This window comes from Raphanus sativus, unplaced genomic scaffold (assembly GCF_000801105.2).
Source record: "Raphanus sativus cultivar WK10039 unplaced genomic scaffold, ASM80110v3 Scaffold4323, whole genome shotgun sequence".
NCBI lineage: Eukaryota > Viridiplantae > Streptophyta > Magnoliopsida > Brassicales > Brassicaceae > Raphanus > Raphanus sativus.
The window spans coordinates 1-7528 of record NW_026619625.1 but is presented as its reverse complement, the minus strand read 5'-3'; the positions used below and the strand labels follow the sequence as shown (position 1 = coordinate 7528).

General features: G+C 31.0%; 1 long non-coding RNA gene across 1 annotated transcript; it reads left to right on the top strand.

Annotated features, from left to right (window-relative positions):
* Positions 1-1800: 1800 nt before the first annotated feature.
* Positions 1801-4595, top strand: LOC130507319 (uncharacterized). The gene is made up of 9 exons (XR_008942276.1): positions 1801-2225; positions 2401-2557; positions 2639-2721; positions 2791-3003; positions 3137-3218; positions 3474-3779; positions 3852-3960; positions 4115-4278; positions 4357-4595. It is a non-coding gene; the product is annotated as an uncharacterized LOC130507319 (long non-coding RNA).
* Positions 4596-7528: the final 2933 nt, after the last annotated feature.

The following is a 7528-nucleotide window of genomic DNA, read 5'->3' as shown; positions in this document are numbered from 1 at the left end:
TTTAATATATATTATTTTAAAATAAATATATTATATACTAACTTTTATGATAATTTTAAAATTGTATAATGCTACTGCTCTACCAATCACTTTATTAAAAATTTTAGTGAGAGCATACAGCTTTTGCAGCATACTGCTTCTACAGCATTCTGCTACTGCTTCTTCATCTGTTGTACCAATCGAGGCCTTAAGTAGATTTACATAATATTTTAGGAACATGAACATGACGATCCATTATATTTTAAAGAAACACATACAATTGTAAATAAAAATAAAATATTTACGATGTGTCCATCCGCCTTTTATGCATATCAATCGACCGACGTACCGATATATTAACGGTTCAACTCTTAAAACATTTAAATGTTATTAACTAATCTAACTTTAGATTTAGTAACGAATGTAATACAAACATATCAACATGTTAATATCAAATAACCAGTGACCAGTTATCCATCTGTCATATATAACACGCTTTTTGCATATATTTTTTGTTTTTGTCAATGCGTTTTGCATACTTTTGTATAAATTTTACTTTTATTTTGAAGTCATGAATTGTGACGAGTTATTAAGATCACATTGTTCAACTGAGCAATGCAAATTAAACCCGCGACAAGATACCAATTTCTGTGTGTCTACCTCCATTCTCAAAATAATATGTTATTACAAACTGTGATGTGTGAGCATAATATTATTTTGATAATATGAGATGTAATTCCCACAACAAAAGGTTGGTTATGATTGAAGCCTATTCGTCTTTAGTCAATTTTTTAAACTCTTTAGTGATAACGACAGAAATTGCCAATCTATATACACATACGCAACCTGCCATCGGAAATATTAAGTCCTGGTTCATTGTTCTTTTATATAATATTTTGATTGCTTTTGTCGAATTTATTGCGGACATATCTATCTGCATCTTTCTTATTTTATTTGGAATTGACTAAACTATTTCATTTTAAGTCTATATTGCATGCAACCTATTATTAATTGTTTTATAAGATAAGAGTATGTAGGAAGCTCGTTAAAAGAGATGCAAATGAAAAAGGGTTTAAGAGATGATACTAAAGTACAATTACAAAGACAAAGAGCATAAGTCATAAATCCTCAAGGCAATCATATTTGGACATCTAGTAGCATTTGCTAATCTTCCGAACATCTTAACAGACTTGATACACTCCAATCCGAGTCTTAAATCAGAAAAATGCAACACTCTCATATTGACAAAGATTTCGAACGACTTGGTCTGTTTGATAATCTCCTCAAGGTTTATTGACAAGTAGTTGATCTGTCGATAATATTTTAGCAACAGTTAATAAAATAGATAGGAGATAGTAATGATTCACTATCAAATTTTAAGCTAAGAGCTCAAAAAATTCACATTGATTTTCTTTCTAGATAACTATGCGTAATTACAGTGACGCAAGATTACATAAAATAGAGAAGGAGGCGATGAGGACAAACAAAGAGACTTTTTTTATTAACAAACAAAGAAGACTAAAATTCAGGCCATAACATGATTTATAGCCCAAATAGTAGTAATCCAACTATTTCAACAAACGATGACCCTGAGCTCAAGCCCAAGAAAATGGTGTGTTTTGGTTAGTAGACAAAAACTACCGTAGTAGGATTAGAAATAGTATTTGTAATTTTTACAAAAATCATATATATAATGCCTCACTTTTCTCTCCTCTAAAGGCATCCACATCAGCAATTTTTAAATGAATATGGGTCCCATTATAATAGATTCTTTTAATTCTAAAATAATTGCTATACACAACAGTTTCGACGCTTCCCACTCCTTCTTCGTCTGACGCCTCTGTTTCCTTCATCTCAAATCATAAAAGAATCGGTATATCTTGTTAGGTTTTTGAGTTGAAAGAATCGGTATCTATTTTGATATTGAGGATTGCTACTCTTCTCCCACCGCTTCACCACCGCATCTTCCTCCGGCCCTGCAACTCCTTCCTACTACAGCAAACCTTCGAAGAGCAATTAACACCACTCTGCTTCGTCTATGTGGCTATCTTACACTTCTTCTTTGTCTCTCTTTTCATCGGAGTCTCCGGATCTATCTTATCTTTGCAATCAGTTTCTCCAGTGGATCTTCTTCCGTTTACCGATGCGGCGGATCTAAAGACACTTCACGAGTGTCTGGTTCATGGTTATCGTCGTGCCGCTTTGAGAAGCACTTGGTTTACTTCTGATCCTGATGCTCTTCTAAGGTAAATCTTATTAGAGTCATACATTGTTTCAAGATTGTCAAGTAACTGATATTACTTTGGAACACAGCCTAACGCCAATGAAGATTAACTGAGATTACTTTGCTTGGCTCTATTTTTATCTGCTTATTTGGGATTTGGAATCCAATATTTTTTTTTATGTTGACTGGAACTTTAGGTTGGAATAAGTGACTGGATTAGCTTTTAGATTTTTCATTGGACGTTCAAAGGATGCAAAGAAGATGGCTGAGCTTGAGAAAGAGATAAAATAACATAGAGATTTTGTGCTTCTTGATGATGTTGAGGAAGAATATCTACGACATCCTTTATAAAATGTAAATAAAAGAATTCCTCAATCTCCATTTTTCATCAATGACTTTCTCTGATTGATTCATTTATCTCTTCTCTCTTTATAGGTTGGCTTTCTTCAAAGGAGCTTTTAAACTCTTTGAAGATTATTATTATGTCAAAGCCGACGATGACATTTACTTGAGACCAGGTACTTGGTGTTGTTTTCTTCTACTGCTTCTTCACCATATAGTATTCAAATTCCTTTTCTTTTGTTCAGATCGACTAGGGACGCTTCTTGCCACGGAAAGCTTTCATCTCTGAAGCGTTTTATATCAGGGGGTTGAGAGTAGGAGGGATCTTCAACGCCTCTGCTTCATCTCTGAAGCGTTTTGTATAAACTTCTTCCGCTCCTTCACTCGATTCTTGATCACGGGTCATCTTGGTTTTCTTTGTGGAGGAGATCGAGTTAGCTGATGCAATTGACGATAAAGTAATAACATAATCTATTTAACGAGTGTCCAGTCTCCATAGTTCTATATCTTTCTACTTTATTCCCTTCAACTTGTATTTTTGTCTGTGGATATGTAATACTGATTTTTTTTGTTATTTTGTTATGAACTTAGGATGCTGATTTTGCGTACTACAAGAATGTTTTCAGGGAAGATTGCAGAGAGAAATCCAGTTTTTCAGAAAAAGGGTGATGAGGTATCATAGCATACCTGACTTTCTCATAGTGTTTTGTTTATTTATAATCTCTTCTTATATATTTTTATTGCAAAAGTGAGAGTGTTTTCACATATGGAAAAAAAGCTGACCCGTGAATTACATTTTCATCTTTTAACTAAAAAACCATTCACCATATGGGCTTTATGCTGTTAACAGAAAACACCTGAAATCAACTTGGTGTACTTATAGTTGTATTGTCAGGCAAATCATATTATTTCTGTGCCACTTATGCAGACAAGTTTGGTCAAGCTCTGGACTGCATCACACCTCTTGGAAGAGAAACAGGTTTCTGTGTTTTACTGGCCTGCCAAAGACAAATGAATCTGAACCGGCAGTGAGAACATTTATTTTACTTGAAACATGATCTAATAAGTACTTGAATCGTGGATACGACACTGGAGAGAAAGAACCAGGAAGATGTATATATACATCAATGAGAAATGCGTTGGTGGTGATTCTGGACGTGAAGTCTACACCTTAAGTCACAACTTGTTGTTGGCTCATGCTGAAGCTGTGGAAGAGTTCAGGAAATGTGCAAAGGTGATATCTCTTTGAGAACCAAAATATATTAAATTTTCTATTGATCTGACGTGTGGATTCAAATCAAAACAGTGCAAAGATGGGAAGATTGGTATAGTCCATAGTCCAATGTGGTTTGAGCCTTACAAGAAGTCTAGCTCAGATGAGATAGTGAAGAGAGCTATGGATTTCACTTTAGCATGTGAGTGTCTTTAGGAAAATTAGCTTTTAGCGTTTTTGAGTTTGGATTCGAATAGTTTCTTGCATGCATTTGGAATCAAATGATCATAATAATCTTTTTAGATATATTTAATTAAAGCTCATGATTTGTTTAATGTGGCATTTGAAATGTGCAGGAGAGACAGCAGCAATTGGCTGAGGTACAGAGGAGTCTTTTGCAGACACAAGCGCTAACCAAAGCTCAGACTTTTATTTATCATGTACATGTGACTTCTGCCAATTTGACAGACAACACCCGACCTTCACCGTGTCTGGAGTGAACGAAATTCCTAACAAGGAGGTATTATAGTATTACCTAATCTAAACGTTAACATATGTCTCATCTCTTTTTTAAACTAACTTATACGCCTCTCTACAGATTTCTACTCTCAATGGCAAAAAAAATGTACAAGTAGAGTATGGGGAATCATCAACTTCCACTGCTGCCACCTATACCTGAACTAATGAAGCGAGTAATGTTTTCACATGAAAACAACGTGAACCGAACCCGTTTCTTTATATTACTCTGTTGCTATGCATTGCTTCTTCAAGACTTTTCAATATTTTTCCAATTTCATGTTTTTTTAATAGTAACAAAAGGGTTCACGTAATGGCAATACTACGTTTTATTGTGCAACAACAATTTTGCCCGTAAGAAAATTACACATTTTCCGCAACTTCATTAAGCATAATAATAGAAAAAGAAAACCAAATCTCTTCTTCTAACAACTCCAAACACTTTTCCAACCTTTACTTCTCTACTCTAACTCTACACACCACCACCATCAACCATTTTAAATTCCACAAACTTCAGTTTTGCTAACATCCCCGCGCGTGCGCGGGGTTTCGCCTCTAGTGCATAGCATATACTGGTGTTCGTAATAAAGAACTAAATATAAAATTATTTACAAGCAATAAAAAAAGTTGGACTTCTTTTATCTATAAATAGACAATTATTCATTTTTTTTAGTTTTTCCAGACTTCAGCAAATCAATTTCTCAATATTCTGATAGGAAAAAATGATTTTTGGAAAAAAACATTATCCAAAAACTAGAAACAATAAACACCTTAAATTTTTGTTCTATAATTAAACCCAATCAGATTAGATTAAATCATGTCTAACCAAATCTAAAAAAAAATTCAGATCAATTTTCAAATCATTAGTTTAGTAGTTTCTAAGTAATTGTCTAATCTATATATATACTTTTTTTTACGACACGTAGAAAAGAGGTTTGATGACATGTGTTCTCATGTTTTTTATATTTTAGGTCATTCTTTTTTTTTTGGATTACTGCGATTTGACTTATCACTTTGTAACTGTGCACTATCTAATCATTCTTACACTAATTATCATCATATGAAATTTATCATATGAAATTTAGTAATCTATTGTATTGGTAACTAAAATATAAGATGAATAAAAACAAGTAAAATAGTATAAATATATTTTAAATAATTAATTTATTTACACCCAAAATGACATAAATTTCAGTTTTTTCTTATTTTTGATATTTTCTACTATTTTATTTACAAATTATATATTTTATTTTACTATTAACCAAAGTAAGAAAAAGAAGAAAGTAGAATATAACACATATTATAACTCTAAAACCTCCACAATCACAAAAGGTGTTATAGTAATACTAACTCAACAAAAGTTCAGAGATGAAAAAGATCAAGAAAGAAAATTAATTTATCTCACCTTACTATAAATTGTTTTGGCCAGAACAGGTAGAGACCATAAAAAAAAGTAAAAAGATAAAGCATGATACAAAACAATATTCAGAACACAAAAAACGCGATTAAACACTCGACGAAAAAACAAAAAAAAGTTAGATCAGAAAAAATAATCACCAAAAGTTAAAGTAACTACGAAATAGGAAGACACAAGCTCAAACCGTGAAGTCATCTTCAAAATATGAAAGAGACCATAAAAGTCAGATAACAAAAATTCAGATCTTGAAAATCAAAACAAATAAGGACTATATTGACGGTAAACCAACTAAGAGAAAAGCAACATCAAAGACGATTAAACTCTAATCTAACTTACGGAAATTCAATTCCTAACATCAACCAAAATCTAAGGAAAAAGCGGAGCATCCAATATTAATTGGAACATTCTACAAAGCCGTGAGAAACAACCGTATAACTAAAAACTCATAAATCCCATATTCAAAAATACAAAATAATCTCATAAGAGAAAAAAGCAAAAAAGAACAAGAGTACGGAAGTGAATATTTTTCCGATGATAATGAAAAATACTACAAACCGAAAATTAAATGAAATACAATGATGATGACTCAAAGTCAAAATACCAAGAAAATGAAAATATCTTAAAAGAACAATGTTGAAAAAATACAAATTTGACGGTGAAACCATTGATATTAAAATCAACGTTTATATCAGTATCAAGTATTACTGTACATACAACAATACATATTGGAAAACAAACATAAAATATATTAACTTATCACCTACTATTATACTCTCTCTGTTTCTTTATGTATGATGTTGTCACCTACTATTATATTCTCTATGTTTCTTTTATGTATGATGTTTTAGAGAATATTTTTGTTTTAATATGTATGATGTTTTGAAACTTTCTATGCAGATTTTTAATGTAATTGATTAAAATATTAAAAATTATTGTATAGTTTTTGCCTTATTTCTTCAAAATAGTAACAATTGAGTATAACACAATAAAATTATGAAATAATTCTCATAACAAATAACCATATAATTATATCATTCAAAAAAATCATACTTTAAAACGATAAAACAATTTGAAAGTTCTTTTAGTACAGTGGTTTGACTAATGGTTCACTAATACTTTTACACCGAAGATCTGAAGTTCAAACTCTAAAAAAATATAAATTATGCAGATTATGGAAAAAATGTTAATAATACTTTTACACCAAATATGCAGATTATGGAAAAATTGTTATAAGAGATTTTCAACATGTAATATTTTTGATTCATAATTAATAAAACAATAAAGCAGTGCGAAGTCCGGACACGCGCCTAGTCAATCTATCTTATTAAAACAGAAATATTCTGTTGGACCTAACATTTATTTTGTAAATTTTTAAATTAAATACATCTTTATACTTTATAGTTAAACCTACATTAAATCACTAATGTTCCTTTCTTTATACTACTATCCATGTTTCCAAACAATATACTTATTTCTTTATACTACTATCAATGTTTCCAAACAATATATTTTATATACTACTATCAATGTTTCCAAACAATATAATAATTAATCTTAGTTATTTTATATCCATCATTTTCTCTTTAAAATTTTGTAGAAACATCATAATTTCAGAAATTACAAAATAATGAACTTTAAAATTTGGACTATAAGATTACAAATTATGAAACTATTACAATTTCAATCAAATTAGATTACATATCGGTCATCCATCAGTTTAATCGGTTAGTCTCGGGTTTTAGTGACTTTTTAATATAAATATTTTAAAAAACTAAATTGAATTGTTAGATCTCCGGATTAACCGGTATAATCACAATCGGGTTGAATTTAAAAACAC